We start from the raw sequence: 16,025 nt of genomic DNA on the forward strand, positions 1-16,025 counted from the left end.
CGTAAATTACGTTTCTGGCGGGTTTGAAGTAATTCCCCAATGCATCCAATATAGCCTTTGCATCACACTGTTGTCGTGCCGTGAGGGTGAGATTGTGCCGGTAGATATGCCTGCATTCGCTGCCCATTAAACTCCTCAGAGTTGCCGCTTGTACCTCGTTGGGTTTCTCATGTAGACCCGGTCGCCAGCGCATAGTCCTCGAATTCATCCCTGAAGTTGTCCCAATTAGTATTCCAGTCCCCTGTGAGAACCATGTGATTTGGTGGCGGAATGTTCGCTGCCATAGCAATGGAATAGGAGATTTCTTTGTCTTCAGTCATGGAGGTAGGTAGTGATGGTAGCTAGCCAGCTAACACGAGTTGATCAGTGTTGTGAGTAGGAAACGGCTTGTGTTCGCATATGGAACGTAACTGCGCCTATACTGTACTTAGCTACAAAAATAACAAACGTGTGTTTTCCGAGCCACTTCTGATACCATGTTTCTGTATGATAAGTTGGATTAAGGAATAAAGACAGACACCAATGTTCAGTTCAATAGCCTTGTTAAGCCTTGTACAAATCCCTACGCGTGGAGTCTGGGGAACAGTCCAACTAGTCGATTACCTATCAACTAGACTCCGTAACAACTTACACACATAGTAATTAGGGGAATGAGCACCAGGTGTGTGTGATTGACAAGACATGACAAGTGGAGTGATGAGAATGGGATCGGCAGTAGCTAGTACTCCGGTGACGACGAACGCCGAAGCCTGCCGGAACCAGGAGGGGGGGGGAGGGGGCAGCCTCGGCGGAAGTCATCACCAGAGTGCTAGCTACTGCCGATCACCCCCCGACGCGCGGCTCCAGCAGTGCGTCGACCACGGCCAGGAGGATGCGGAGCAGGGCGAGTCGGATGGCGACGGTGGAAATCCCTCAACAGGGAGGGATCGAGGATGTCCCGCCTTGGGAACTACGAGATACTGAAGGCCCCCAACCCGACGCCTCGAATCCAGGATGGAACGGACCGAGTACTCTGGGGCCCCCTCAATGTCCAGAGGAGGTGGAGGAACCTCCCGTACTTCAGACTCCTGGAGCGGACCAGCTACCACCGGCCTGAGGAGAGACACATGAAACGAGGGGTTAATACGGTAATCAGGGGGGAGTAACAACCTGTATGTCACCTCGTTTATTCTCCTCAGGACTTTAAACAGCCGAACAAACCGCGGGCTCAGCTTCTGGCAGGGCAGGCGGAGGGGCAGATTCCGGGTCGAGAGCCAGACCCGATCCCCCGGTACGAACACCGGGGCCTCCCTGCGGTGGCGGTCAGCGTTAGCCTTCTGACGACGCACGGCGCGCTTGAGGCGAACGTGGGCAGCGTCCCAAGTCTCCTCCGCGCGCCGAAACCAGTCATCCACCACGAGAGCCTCGGTCTGGCTCTGGTGCCACGGTGCCAGGACCGGTTGGTACCCCAAAACACATTGGAAGGGTGTTAGGTTAGTGGAGGAGTGGCGGAGAGAGTTCTGAGCATATTCTGCCCATGGCAGGAACACCGACCACTACCCCGGCCAGTCAAGACAGTGCTTTCCACCTGCCCATTGCTCTCGGGGTGAAAACCAGAGGTCAGGCTGACCGAGACACCCAGACGTTCCATGAACGCCTTCCAGACTCTAGACGTGAACTGGGGACCTCGGTCAGACACTATATCCTCTGGTACCCCGTAGTGCCGGAAGACGTGAGTAAACAGAGCCTCCGCAGTTTGTAGGGGCGTGAGGGGACCGGGCAGAGGAAGGAGGCGGCAGGACTTTGAAAAGCGGTCCACAACGACCAGGATCGTGGGGTTACCTTGGGAGGGGGGAAGATCAGTGAGAAAATCAATACTCAGGTGAAACCATGGTCGTTGTGGAACTGGTAAAGGTTGTAGCTTACCCGCTGGGAGGTGCCTAGGTGCCTTACTCTGGGCGCACACTGAGCATGAGGAAACATACACCCTCACGTCCTTAGCCAAGGTAGGCCACCAGTACTTCTTGGTCAGGCAGCGCATTGTACGACCGATACCTAGATGACCAGAGGAGGGTGACGTGTGTGCCCAGTAGATCAGATGATCACGGATAAGCGCAGGCACGTACTGCAGCCCAGCTGGACACTGCAGTGGAGATGGATCTGTGCGTAATGCCTGCGCTATATCCTAGATGCCTGCGTCCATCGCCCATACTACCGGCGCCACAATGCATGAAGCCGGGAGTATGGGAGTGTTGTCTCTGGACCTCTCCTCTGTGTCATACAGCCGAAACATTGCGTCTGCCTTCACGTTCTTCGTACCCGGAATGTATGAGAGTGTGAAATCAAACCGGGTGAAGAAGAGGGCCCACCTGGCCTGGCGAGGATTCAGCCTCCTCGCTGCCCGAATGTACTCCAGGTTACGGTGGTCTGTCCAGACGAGGAAAGGGTGTTTCGCCCCTTCGAGCCAATGTCTCCACACCGTCAAAGCTCGGACAACAGCCAACAGCTCCCGATCACCAACGCCGTAGTTCTGTACCGCGGACCTTAGCTTCTTAGAAAATAAGGCACAGGGGCGAAGCTTGAGTGGCGTGCCCGAGCGTTGGGATAAGACAGCTCCTTTCCCTACCTCGGAGGCATCCACCTCCACTACGAACGGTAGTGATGTATCGGGGTGAGCCAGTACCGGGGCTGAGGTGAACAGACCCCGCAATCTACTGAATGCCAAATCAGCCTCAGCAGACCAGCGGAGCCGGGACGGCCCACCCTTCAACAAGGAGGTAATGGGAGCTGCGACCTTGCCAAAACCCAGAATAAACCTTCGATAGCAGTTGGCAAAGCCAAGGAAGCACTGCACCTCCTTTACCGAGTCGGCCAATTACGCACGGCTGCAATGCGGTCTCCATCCATCTCCACACCTGTGGTGGTAATGCGATATCCGAGGAAGGAGATTGACTGCTAGAAAAACTCACACTTCTCTGCCTTGGCATAAATATCATTTTCCAGCAGTCGGACCAGTACTTTGCGAACCAGGGACACATGCTCGGCGCGCGTAGCGGAATACACCAGGATGTCATCGATGTAGACCACCACACCACAACCAAGCATGTCTCGAAACACCTCGTTCACAAAGGACTGGAAATCGGATGGAGCATTCATCAAACCGTAGGGCATCACCAGGTATTCATAATGCCCCGAGGTTGTGCTGAATGCTGTTTTCCACTCATCCCCTTCCCGAATATGCACCAGGTTGTAGGCACTCCTGAGGTCTAATGTGGTGAAAAAACGGGCCCCATGCATTGACTCAATTACTGAAGGAATGAGGGGAAGAGGATAACTAAATCGTACAGTCACATTATTCAGTGGTCGATAATCAATGCACGGGCATAAACCGCCATCTTTCTTCTACACAAAGAAGAAACTCGAGGAGGCAGGTGAAGTGGAGGGATGTATATACCCCTGGCGCAGGGACTTGGTGATGTATATTTCCATAGCCTCCGTTTCAGCCTGCGACAGGGGATACACATGACTCCTGGGAGGTACAGCGTCTACCCGAAGGTTTATCGCGCAATCCCCCTCCCGATGAGGTGGTAATTTAGTCGCTTGCGTCTTGGAAAACATGAGCGCCATATCATGGTATTTGGGGGGAATGCGCACGGTGGGGGTACCGTCTGGACTTTCCACCGTGGTCGCACCAACGGAAACACCTAGACACCTACCCGGACACTCACACGACCACCCCGTCAGAACCCTCTGCGGCCATGAGAAATTGGGGTTGTGAAGGGCTAACCACGGGATACCCAAGACTACAGGGTAAGCAGGAGACTCAATAATCATAACGGTGATCTGCTCAACATGTGTCTCCTACGCAATCATGGTGACTGGTACAGTAACTTCCTTAACCAACCCGGACCCTAATGGTCGACCATCTAGTGCTCTGATGGGGAGTGGAATGGTTAGGGGAACCAATGAAATGCCTTGACGGTGTGCAAATGCCCTGTCCATAAAATTCCCAGCTGCGCCTGAATCGACTAGCGCCTTACACTGGGAACCTACCAAGTGATCTGGAAAGGAGATAGATAAAGTACAGTGCGCCGCAACTGTACCCTGCCTACCGCCTCCAGACCCAAAAGAACGTTGACTGTGACGTGATGTGGATTGTCCCTTCGTGCCACCAGAGTGGCACTGTCGCTGTCCTCCTGCGCTCTCTCGACCGGCGGCTCCCCCCAGCTCCATCTGCTCGGGGTCAGAGTCATCCGGAGTGGGAACGGGCAGACCCCTACCAGGACGTCCTCTGGCTGCTAGCAGATTGTCCAGCCAGATGGCCATGTCCACCAGTTGGGAGATCGATAGCATGGCATCCCGGCAGGCTAGCTCCTGTTGGACGTCCTCCCTTAGGTGGCACCGGAAATGGTCTATCAGGGCCCGCTCGTTCCACCCGGACCCCGCTGCCAGCGTCCGGAACTCCAGCGCGTAGTCCTTAGTGGTCGTCGTCCCCTGCCTTAGATGAACCAGTAATTCACCCATTAAAAATTGCCCGAAAGAGGCGAGCAGACTCCCCGTAGTTCTCCAACGTGGTACCTCCCTCGTTCCATACCGCGTTGGCCCACTCCAGGGCTCTCCCACAAAGGCAGGAAACGAGGACGGATACCTTCTCCCGCTCCTGGGGCTCCGGCCTGATGCTGGAGAAATACAACTCCAGTTGGAGCAGGAATCCCTTACATCGCGCTGCAGTCCCGTCAAACGCCGGTGGCCGGGATATCTGGATCACTCCAGGGGCTGGGGTGTAGGTGGCTGGATCCGGTTGACCAGCTGGTCTCGATAGATCGGATCCTTTCCTCTCAAGACATTCTACCACCTGAAGAACCCGATCCATCGCTTTTTCCACATTTTGTTACGTTACAGACATTCTAATTTATTAAATTGTTTTTCCCCTCATCAATCTACACACAACACCCCTTAATGACAAAGCAAAAACAGGTTTGTATATTTTTTTGCACATTTATAAAAAAAGAAAATCCTGAAGTATTACGACCCTTTACTCAGTACTTTGTTGAAGCACCTTTGGCAGCGATTACAGACTTGAGTCTTCTTGGGTATGACACTACAAGCTTGGCACACCTGTATTTGGGGAGTTTCTCCCATTCTTCTCTGCAGATCCTCTCAAGTTCTGTCAGGTTGGATGGGGAGCGTCGCTGCAAAGCTATTTTCAGGTCTCTCCAGAGATGTTAGATCGGGTTCAAATCCGGGCTCTGGTTGGGCCACTCAAGGACATTCAGAGACTTGTCCCGAAGCCACTCCTGCGTTGTCTTGGCTGTGTGCTTAGGGTTGTTGTCCTGTTGGAAGGTGAACCTTCATCCCAGTCTGAGGTCCTGAGCACTCTGGAGCAGATTTTCATCAAGGATCTCTCTGTACTTTGCTCCTTTCCTCTTTCCCTCGATCCTGACTAGTCTCCCAGTCCCTGCCGCTGAAAAACATCCCCACAGCATGATGCTGTCACCACCATGCTTCACTGTAGGGATGGTGCCAGGTTTCCTCCAGACGTGACACTTGGCATTCAAACCAAAGAGTTCAATCTTTGTTTCATCAGACCAGAGAATGTTGTTTCTCATTGTCTGAGCGTTCTTTAGGTGCATTTTTGGCAAACTCCAAGCAGGCTATCATGTGCCTTTTATTGAGAAGTGGCTTCCGTCTGGCCACTCTACCATAAAGACCTGATTGGTGGAGTGCTGCATAGATGGTTGTCCTTCTGGAAGGTTTTTTTCCCCATCTCCACAGAGGAACTCTGGAGCTCTGTCAGTGACCATCGGGTTGGTCACCTCCCTGACCAAGGCCCTTTTCCCCCGATTGCTCAGTTTGGCCGGGCGGCCAGCTCTAAGAAGTCTTAGTGGTTCCAAACTTCTTCCATTTAAGAATGACGGAGGCCACTGTGTTCTTGGGGACCTTCAATGTTGCAGACATTTTTTGGTACCCTTTCCCAGATTTGTGCCTCGACACAATCCTGTTTCGGAGCTCTACAGAGAATTCCTTCGACCTCATGGCTTGGTTTTTGCTCGGACATGCACTGTCAACTGTGGGACCTTATATAGACAGGTGTGTGCCTATCCAAATCATGCCCCAGGGACCGGGCCTGGCTCCAGGTCGGACTGCCCGGATTCCAGGGGCAACGCAAGTCTGCCTGGCACAGGTGCTGCATCGCAGCCAAGGGTGAGGTGAGGGCTGGTCCCGCTGCGGTGCAGGGAAGGAGACAGCCTCCATGCACCTAGCCCGGAGATGGGGAGAGGAGGCACGGGCTTCATGCAAACATTTGCACTTAAACACATTGTTTCAACCCCAAGTGCCACAGTGTTCATGGGTTTCAAGAGGGTTGTGTGTCCCTCCTCCACATTCATACACACGGTTGTCTCTCCCAGTACAAGAGGGCATCATGCCGCATCAGATGGCACTATACGGGACAATCGCTGCCTGCTCCGACCAATGACGTGCATACGCAGTGTCGCCCTGTATGATGCGAACAGTGCATTCCCTTAACAAGCACCTCAGAGTCTACAAATTCAGAACGCTCACGAAACATTGGCTGAAGGATGCGTACTTACTTTCATGTGCCCATATACCCCAGTCATATGGGGGGCATACCATGCCCCCAGTGTCCGGTCTGGAGCGTGAAGTCAGGAGCTCTGCTGGTCGGCTACTGTGTAGCAACCTAGCGGTGCCAAAAGCCCTGGTCTGCCCTAAAAAGCCTATGTAAATTACATTCACAAGAACGGCCCCCCAATTATTTTGGGACGGCCATTTTGATCAAGTTCGATACCCATGGTGAATTATTTTAAAGTTCGCTACAAATCGAGATATTTAATTAACTAGTGGTTTTAATGTCTATGGGCCATACTCTGGAACATTTGCTAAGACCATTGGTTTAAACCATTGGTCTTAAATGACTAGCTGCTAGCTGTTCTCATAGGCCAACTGGAAAAATTAGCCACAATGCTGGGGCCGACCAGCTGAGCAGATAATTATATCTGTTAACTAAATCCTTATCAGCCAATTTAAATCGTTGATGTAGTTGGACCTGATCCCAACACTTTCTGTCAAAAGAACCGATGTGGATGTGGTGGAGGAGTCAGGCGCAGGACACAGAGGATTCGTCCAAAAAGACTTTACTAGTCCAAAGTGCAACAAAAACAATACACGACCTCGAAAACAAACGGAGGCGAGGGAATTACGCAACATGCGTAAAACAATAAACAAAACTAACAGAGCGCAAACACGCAGCTCCGCACGACAGGCAAACAACAACACACAATCTAACTAATACAAAACAGGGAACTTATAGGACACGTAATCAGAACACAAACAGACACAGGTGTACCAGACAGACTAAAGCAATCACACCACGAAACATACAACGGTGGCAGCTAGTACTCCGGGGACGGCGAACGCCGAAGCCTGCCCGAACCAGGAGGAGGAGCAGTCTCGGCCGAAACCGTGACAGTACCCCCCCATTGACGCGCGGCTCCACCCGTGCGCCGACCCCGGCCTCGGGGACGGCCAGGAGGACGCGGACCCGGGCGCGTGGGATGCCCACGGTGGAACTCAGTCAGGAGGGATGGATCGAGGATGTCCCTCCTAGGCACCCAGCACCGTTCCTCCGGACCGCACCCTCCCACTCCACGAGATACTGGAGACCACTCATCCGGCGCCTCGAGTCCAAGATGGTCCGGACCCTGTACGCCGGGACCCCTCGATGTCCAAAGGGGGCGGAGGGGTCTCTCCTATCTCATCTTCTTGGAGTGGGCCAGCTACCACCGGCCTGAGAAGAGACACATGGAACGAGGGGTTAATATTTTTGTATTCAATAGGCAGTTGTAACCTGTAACACACCTCGTTCAATCTTCTCAGGACTTTGAAGGGCCCCACAAACCGCCGACCCAGCTTCCGGCAGGGCAGGCGGAGGGGCAGGTTTCGAGTCGAGAGCCAGACTCGATCTCCCGGTGCGTACACCGGTCCCTCACTGCGGTGGCGATCGGCGCTCGCCTTTTGTTGACGGATGGCCCGCTGCAGATGGACATGGGCAGCGTCCCACGTCTCCTCCGAGCGCCGAATCCACTCGTCCACCGCAGGGGCCTCGATCTGGCTCTCGTGCCACGGTGCCAGGACCGGCTGATACCCTAAAACACACTGGAAAGGTGTTAAACCGGTGGAGGAGTGGCGGAGAGAGTTCTGGGCCATCTCGGCCCAGGGGATATACCTGGACCACTCCTCCGGCCGGTCCCGGCAATAGGACCTCAAAAACCTACCCACATCCTGGTTGACTCGTTCAACCTGCCCATTGCTCTCTGGGTGGTACCCCGAGGTAAGGCTCACCGAGACCCCCAAGCATTCCATGAACGCCCCCCAGACTCTGGAGGTAAACTGGGGACCTCGGTCAGACACAATATCCTCGGGGACCCCATAGTGCCGGAACACGTGGGTAAATAGGGTCTCGGCGGTCTGTAGGGCAGTAGGGAGACCCGGCATTGGGAGGAGACGACAGGCCTTAGAAAACCGATCCACAACGACCAAAATGGTGGTATTCCCCTGGGAAGGGGGTAGGTCGGTCACAAAATCCACCGAGAGGTGGGACCATGGTCGTTGTGGAACGGGCAGGGGATGTAACCTACCCCTGGGCAAATGTCTAGGCGCCTTACACTGGGCACACACCGAGCAGGAGGAGACATAAACCCTCACATCCTTAGCTAACGTTGGCCACCAGTATTTCACGCTAAGGCAGTGCACTGTCCGGCCAATACCTGGATGTCCAGAGGAGGGTGATGTATGAGCCCAATAAATAAGACGATCACGAACCTCGAGCGGAACGTACTTCCGCCCCACAGGACACTCGGGGGAGTAGGGTCGGCACGCAGTGCCCGGCTCGATTTCGTATCGACCTCCCATACCACCGGAGCCACCAGACAAGACTCCGGCAGTATGGAAGTGGGCTCAATGGACCTCTCCTCTGTGTCATACCGCCGGGACAGGGCGTCTGCCTTACCGTTCTGGGACCCTGGGATGTATGTGATCTTAAAAACAATCCGGGTCAGGAACATGTTCCACCTAGCCTGACGAGGGTTCAATCTCCTAGCTGCCCGGATGTACTCCAGGTTACGGTGATCGGTCAGAATGAGGAAAGGGTGTTGAGCCCCCTCAAGCCAATGCCTCCACACCTTTAGGGCCTGGACTACAGCTAACAGCTCCCTGTCCCCAACGTCATAATTGCGCTCCGCCGAGCTGAGTTTCTTAGAGTAGAACGCACAGGGGCGGAGCTTAGGTGGCGTGCCGGACCGTTGTGACAAGACTGCCCCAATACCGGTCTCGGACGCGTCTACCTCTACTTGGAATGGTAAAGAGGGATCCGGATGCGCCAGCACCGGGGCCGTGGTGAACAGGTTCTTCAGTTTGACAAATGCCCTGTCCGCCTCAGCTGACCACTGCAGACGAACCGGACCCCCCTTTAACAGGGACGTAATGGGCGCTGCAACCTGTCCAAAGCCCCGAATAAACCTCCGGTAGTAATTAGCAAAACCCAAGAACTGCTGCACCTCTTTTACAGTGGTTGGAGTTTGCCAATTACGCACGGCCGACACACGGTCTACCTCTATCTCCACACCAGACGCGGACAACCGATAACCCAAAAAGGAGACGGACTCCTGGAAGAACAGGCATTTCTCTGCCTTGACATACAAGTCATGCTCCAACAGTCTTCTCAACACTCGGCGCACCAGGGCTACATGCTCGGCTCGTGTAGAAGAGTACACTAGGATGTCGTCGATGTACACTACCACACCCTGCCCATGCATGTCCCGGAAAATCTCGTCAACAAAGGATTGGAAGACTGAAGGAGCATTCATTAGCCCGTATGGCATGACGAGATACTCGTAATGACCCGAGGTGGTGCTAAATGCCGTTTTCAATTCATCCCCCTCCCTAATGCGCACCAGATTGTACGCGCTCCTGAGATCCAACTTTGTGAAGAACTGCGCTCCGCGTAATGACTCCGTCATAGTCGCAATCAGTGGAAGAGGGTAACTGTACTTAACCGTGATCTGATTGAGACTACGGTAATCAATACACGGGCGCAAACCCCCGTCCTTCTTCTTCACAAAGAAGAAACTTGAGGAAACCGGGGAAGTGGAGGACCGTATGTATCCCTGTGCCAAGGACTCGGCTATGTAAGTCTCCATAGCCACTGTCTCCTCTTGAGACAGGGGATACACACGGCTCAGCGGAAGAGCCGCTCCTGTTTGGAGATTTATCGCACAGTCCCCCTGTCTATGAGGTGGTAGCCGTGTTGCCCTCGTCTTGCTGAACACGAGTGCTAAGTCCTCATACTCAGGGGGAATGCGCATTGCGGGCACTTGGTTCGGACTCTCAACCGAGGTCGCCCCTAAGGAAACACCTAGACATCTCCCTACACACTGGGCAGACCACTCCATAAGAGCCCTCTGTTGCCACGCAATGGTAGGATCATGGGTGCTTAACCAGGGAAGCCCCAACACCACGGGGTACGCAGGAGAGTCAATCAGATAAAACTGAATGATCTCCTCATGACCCCCCTGCGTCGTCATAGAAAGTGGTGCTGTGACTTCTCTGATCAGCCCCGACCCCAACGGCCGGCTGTCTAAGGCGTGGACAGGAAAGGGGGCTTCTACCGGCCGAAGGGGAATTCCAAACCTATAACAAAATGCCCGATCAATAAAATTCCCAGCTGCGCCTGAATCTACTAGCGCCTTATGCTGGGAATGAGGTGCCACCTGTGGGAATCTCACAGGAATACTCATGTGACCAACAGAAAGCTCTGGGTAAGTGGGGTGCCGACTCACCTGAAATGACTCCCCAGTGCGTGACCTGTTGTCCCCTCTCCCAGGAGACCCTCCCCAGCACCTGGCCGCGGTGTGTCCTCCACGGCCACAGTTGGTGCAGGGGGTGGCCCCCCTCGGGTTCTCTCTCCTCCTCTCTCTAGCGCCAGCACCCCCGAGCTCCATGGGAATCGGCTCGGAGGTGCTGGAGGGTGGAATGGTCGGCCCCCACTCGGGACGTCCGCGGGTAGCCAGCAGGGTGTCGAGACGTATGGAGATGTCCACCAACTGGTCGAATGATAGGTTGGTGTCCCTGCAGGCCAGCTCACGACGAACGTCCTCTCGTAGACTGCACCGGTAATGGTCGATGAGGGCCCTCTCATTCCACCCCGCATCCGCCGCTAGCGTCTGGAACTCCAGTGCGAACTCCTGTGCGCTCCTCTTCCCCTGTCGGAGGTGGAACAGACGCTCCCCCGCCGCTTTCCCTTCCGGTGGGTGATCGAAGACAGCCCTGAAGCGGCAGGAGAACTCCGCGTAGGTGATGGTAGCGCCGTCTATTCCCCTCCATTCGGCGTTGGCCCTCTCCAACGCCTTGCCGGATAGACAGGAGATGAGGGCGGAGACACTCTCGTATCCCGAGGGCGCTGGGTGTATGGTAGCCAGGTAGAGTTCCACCTGCAGGAGGAACCCCTGACACCCGGCTGCAGAACCGTCATATGCCCTCGGGAGCGAGAGCCGAATGCCACTGGGTTCCGGTGCTGAGAGAGGAGGACTGGCCGTTGGTGATGGGATGGAGTAAGAAGGCGTAGGCACCTCTCCAGTCACCAACCGGCGCAGAGTGTTGGACACCTCGTCCATGGCGGCCCCAAGTTGCTGGATCATGGTGTCTTGATAGCTGATCCGCTCTTCCAGCGACTTGGGTGCCGCCGCTGCTCCTGCTGACTCCATAGTTAGGTGTGTTGTTCTGTCAAAAGAACCGATGTGGATGTGGTGGAGGAGTCAGGCGCAGGACACAGAGGATTCGTCCAAAAAGACTTTACTAGTCCAAAGTGCAACAAAAACAATACACGACCTCGAAAACAAACGGAGGCGAGGGAATTACGCAACATGCGTAAAACAATAAACAAAACTAACAGAGCGCAAACACGCAGCTCCGCACGACAGGCAAACAACAACACACAATCTAACTAATACAAAACAGGGAACTTATAGGACACGTAATCAGAACACAAACAGACACAGGTGTACCAGACAGACTAAAGCAATCACACCACGAAACATACAACGGTGGCAGCTAGTACTCCGGGGACGGCGAACGCCGAAGCCTGCCCGAACCAGGAGGAGGAGCAGTCTCGGCTGAAACCGTGACACTTTCTCACTAAAGCATCCTTACCAGAAGTCCACTGGCACATTCTGATAATCAAATTAAAAATGTTCCTTTGAAATGTGGACTTACATTCATTGTGGTATTGTGTTGAGAAGAAAATAGCCGACATCATCTTGAAAATTAAGATTAAGAATTAGGAAATACGTCTTTCTTCAAACACACTCCTAGGACCTAATAATCACATTATATTATATATATTGCATGGATGTGTACACCTGTAGGCCTACATTATTTTATATGCATTGTTATAATGATCTACTTTATCACATAGGCATTATTTGACTTGAGGACAAGCAGTGGAGCAATATTTCCTTTAAAAAAAACTTGACCCTTATGGATGTTGTACCGAGAGTACTGAAAGGGAATGTAAAGTTATGACTAGAACTACTGTTCCCTGAAGGAGGGAAACGAGGTAGAACACCTGTTTGGCCCCGCGATGTCCGTTCGTGGGCTCGTTGAAGAGCAGTACTGAATTGAGGGAATTAATCCGAGCCTCAGTGTTAGCACCTGTGGAAGGCAGGGCTTCCAGCGAGGCACGTTTTTCAGTGGCTTGAGTGTAGTTCTTGTCAGGCGTGAGTGTACCCCAAACTCCCCATAGTGATGTTGTGTCTCATTTCCCTCCTTCAGGGAACAGTAATTATAGTCATAACTTTATGTTTTTGTTTGACCACGCGAACATGACCAAAGACATGACGGAAACAGGAACCAACTTTGCTGCGATTCATGTATACAGTGGATATTCATGTGATATTTGAGGCTTTCTCTCAGTGATTGATTGTACACTGTAGGCCTACACAGTTTGTGTGTGTGATATGGGGGTTGGAGCCTTGTTTATTTTGATATTATAAAGAACAACTTTTATAAACAATAGCAACACTGCCATGTTGATCTGAGCCTTGCTGTTGGAAAACCACATTATTGTCCGCCGACTTTCGGCTGTTGGAGATTCACCTCCCCGACTCCTCGACTTTCGTCTACAGACGGTTGCTTTCACCTTACCACTCAAACACACCCAGTGTTAGAGCAGACAGTTCAATATCTTGTCAATATATAGTTTTGAATTTGTATTAGGATACTGAATCGGAATTTTATATTTGTTTATTTGTAATGCATACTGTAAATGTAATAATTGAATTCACGAATTGAAACTGAATTAAATGACTATTGCATTCAGTTAAGATGTAATTTCAATTTAGTTGAATATTCAAATTCTATATTTATATATTCAGTTTCAATATGGTCGATATTGTATTCATTGTCTGTGTATCATGTTTACAAACTATAACTTCAAGTTGACCAAAGTTTCATATCTTCAACTTCTCAGATGCATTCAGATTCTGTTTTTTTATTCAGTTCTATAAATTCAGAATCAAAACCAGAGACAACATCCTGGTGCTTTGCCAGCCAGGAAAGGTAGAAGAGAATAGATAGAATCAAACGCTCTCCATGGTAAACAGAAGCTAACGGAGTGGTTTCTGGCAGTTTCTGAAGCCAATGTGGCATGTTGAATTTATTTTCTTCCTATGAATTTGGCTCTAACGTTGGGACCGTTTGGGCTATACCCCATTCCTGAAAGCTAAGACTCTCCGGAACATGTACTGTTCGTGCCTTCTGTTCCCCTCTATGATGATCACAGGCCATGCAGGACATGTTAGAATGGAGTGTGACAAAAATCTCAACTTGGCCCCCATAAGAATATAGTTGAATAGCCCTGTCATACAGTAGCTCTTCTAAGGATAGCCTTTCCACTGCCTATTTAATCTTGCTCTTATGACTGACTGGATTCAACTGACTGGGCTCTTGTCACAAGACTGTGTTATCCCTCTTAGCTAGCCTATAGGGATAAGTTCAGGAAGCTGTTGCTTAGCGAGTACCACTTACCCCTCATACCGAGACTCGAACTCAGGACCTCTGCCTTGCAAACACACGTGACTGCCCTCCTGAAGCATTCCAACCCACTGCACTATTGAAAAAAGCCTTCTTCAATTGCACAAAGGGCGACACTTCCGGCTGATGAGTGAGTTTCACAGATCCCCATCTGCTACACTAAAGTCTTCAAGATCCAGCAAGGTTACTCAATCAAAAGAGAGTGGTATGGTGAGCCATGCATATGTGATGAAAACTTTGCCTGAGAACTGAAGACGTGTTAGTTTGACATGTGTTATATTGTGTTCGTTTCAAGTCTCCGGCAAGGGTACTTATTATAAGGGTATCGTGACTGATTGGGTTAAGACATTGAGCCTGCTGAGCTAAAGCCTTAGCATTGGTCCTGTGACTTGGATGGGTCTTTTCAAGGAAGGTCAAAGGGGGGTGAAATGTAACATAGGTGGTTCGGTGACCACGCTCGTGTGAGGAGTAACTTGTCTGAGACCTGAAAAGTTGCATTGTCTGGTGCAAAGGAGACCTGGGTTAGAACCCTGAAAAAAAAAAAAACGTTTTGCATGTCAGAATAATGTAATTACACATAGCTGTTACTTTTGGGTATGTCTATTTAGGCAGAAATCTACAATTTTGCCATTACATTGAAGAGGTTAATACAACTTTTCACATAACACACATTACCATTGTAATGGTACCATCAGGGCAGTAACTCGGGTCAAGCTAATTCTAGGTCACTAGTTACCACAGCCACAAAGTCAAAAAGTCTGCCTATTTCTACAATTTCTCTTCTAAAAATTTGATTTTAAACCAAACCGTAAACACACCGCTAACCTTAAATTAAATAATCTCATTTTTGTTTTTCTGAATTTTTACTAGTGGAAAGCCCTAATTCTATACTTTACAGATGTAGCTAGCTAGACTGACTTTAGCTCCAGATTGGATTAGATTCAGGCCGGTGATGTCGTTACGGTTTGTTGCTCCTAGTTCACTGTATTATCAGACTCAGACATGAGTTAGCTACCACCATAGCTGCATCCATTATTTAGTTTTGCCCTAGATAATACAGAATACACTTGTATAAACTAACATTAGCTAAAACTTTAGTTAGCCTGCGTCGCTTTATCAAAAGATAGCTACCTACATAACCTGCAATAACGTCGTTAGCTAAATTATACCAGAGAGGTCATTATATTCCAGTATCTCTGCTGGAGCAGGTAGCTTAGTGGTTAAGAGCGTTGTGCCAGTAACCGAAAGGTTGCTGGTTCTAATCCCCGAGCCGACTAGGTGAAAAATCTGTCGATGTGCCCTTGAGCAAGGCACTTAACCCTAATTGCTCCTGTAAGTCGCTCTGGATAAGAGCGTCTGCTAAATGACCAATATATTATTTATATTATACTCAGCACCACCGGTCATTGCACATCAAGCTAGCTTTACTGGTGCAGACTTGGGGACCGACGAACTCCAAGCACCCATTCCGCATACTAGGGTCCTTAGGCAGGGCATGCAAACCATATAACTTTGGCTGTGGAGGCATGGTCAATCCGTATAGGGCCGGTGATCTTTTGAACGCAATGAAATAACGGACCCCATTCAATGAAGGGTAGTGAAGTGGGTGAGGGGCGATTTGCATGTGGAGGGGGCATGATTTGTTGACATAATTGTAATCGAAACCCAACCTTCGTTTAATAGTTGTGACGCACTGAGGTTCCAAACTCAGTTTTAGACGAGATGGACTTTATGACCTATCCTATTTACACTTTGTAGTCAATTTTGACAATAAAATAAATGTGTCTGACTCATATTGATGCCACATAGGCCGTTTTCAAAGGAATTAGTTGCTTTTTACGGCCAGTCAAAAGAATGGGCACGTCAGAGCGGATCACTTTTCTCAAGTTGGTGACGATCAAACTTTGAAAGTTTGTTGCATTTTGGGTAAATCCTTCATA

The sequence above is a fragment of the Coregonus clupeaformis genome, chromosome 15 (assembly GCF_020615455.1).
Source record: "Coregonus clupeaformis isolate EN_2021a chromosome 15, ASM2061545v1, whole genome shotgun sequence".
Taxonomy (NCBI): domain Eukaryota; kingdom Metazoa; phylum Chordata; class Actinopteri; order Salmoniformes; family Salmonidae; genus Coregonus; species Coregonus clupeaformis.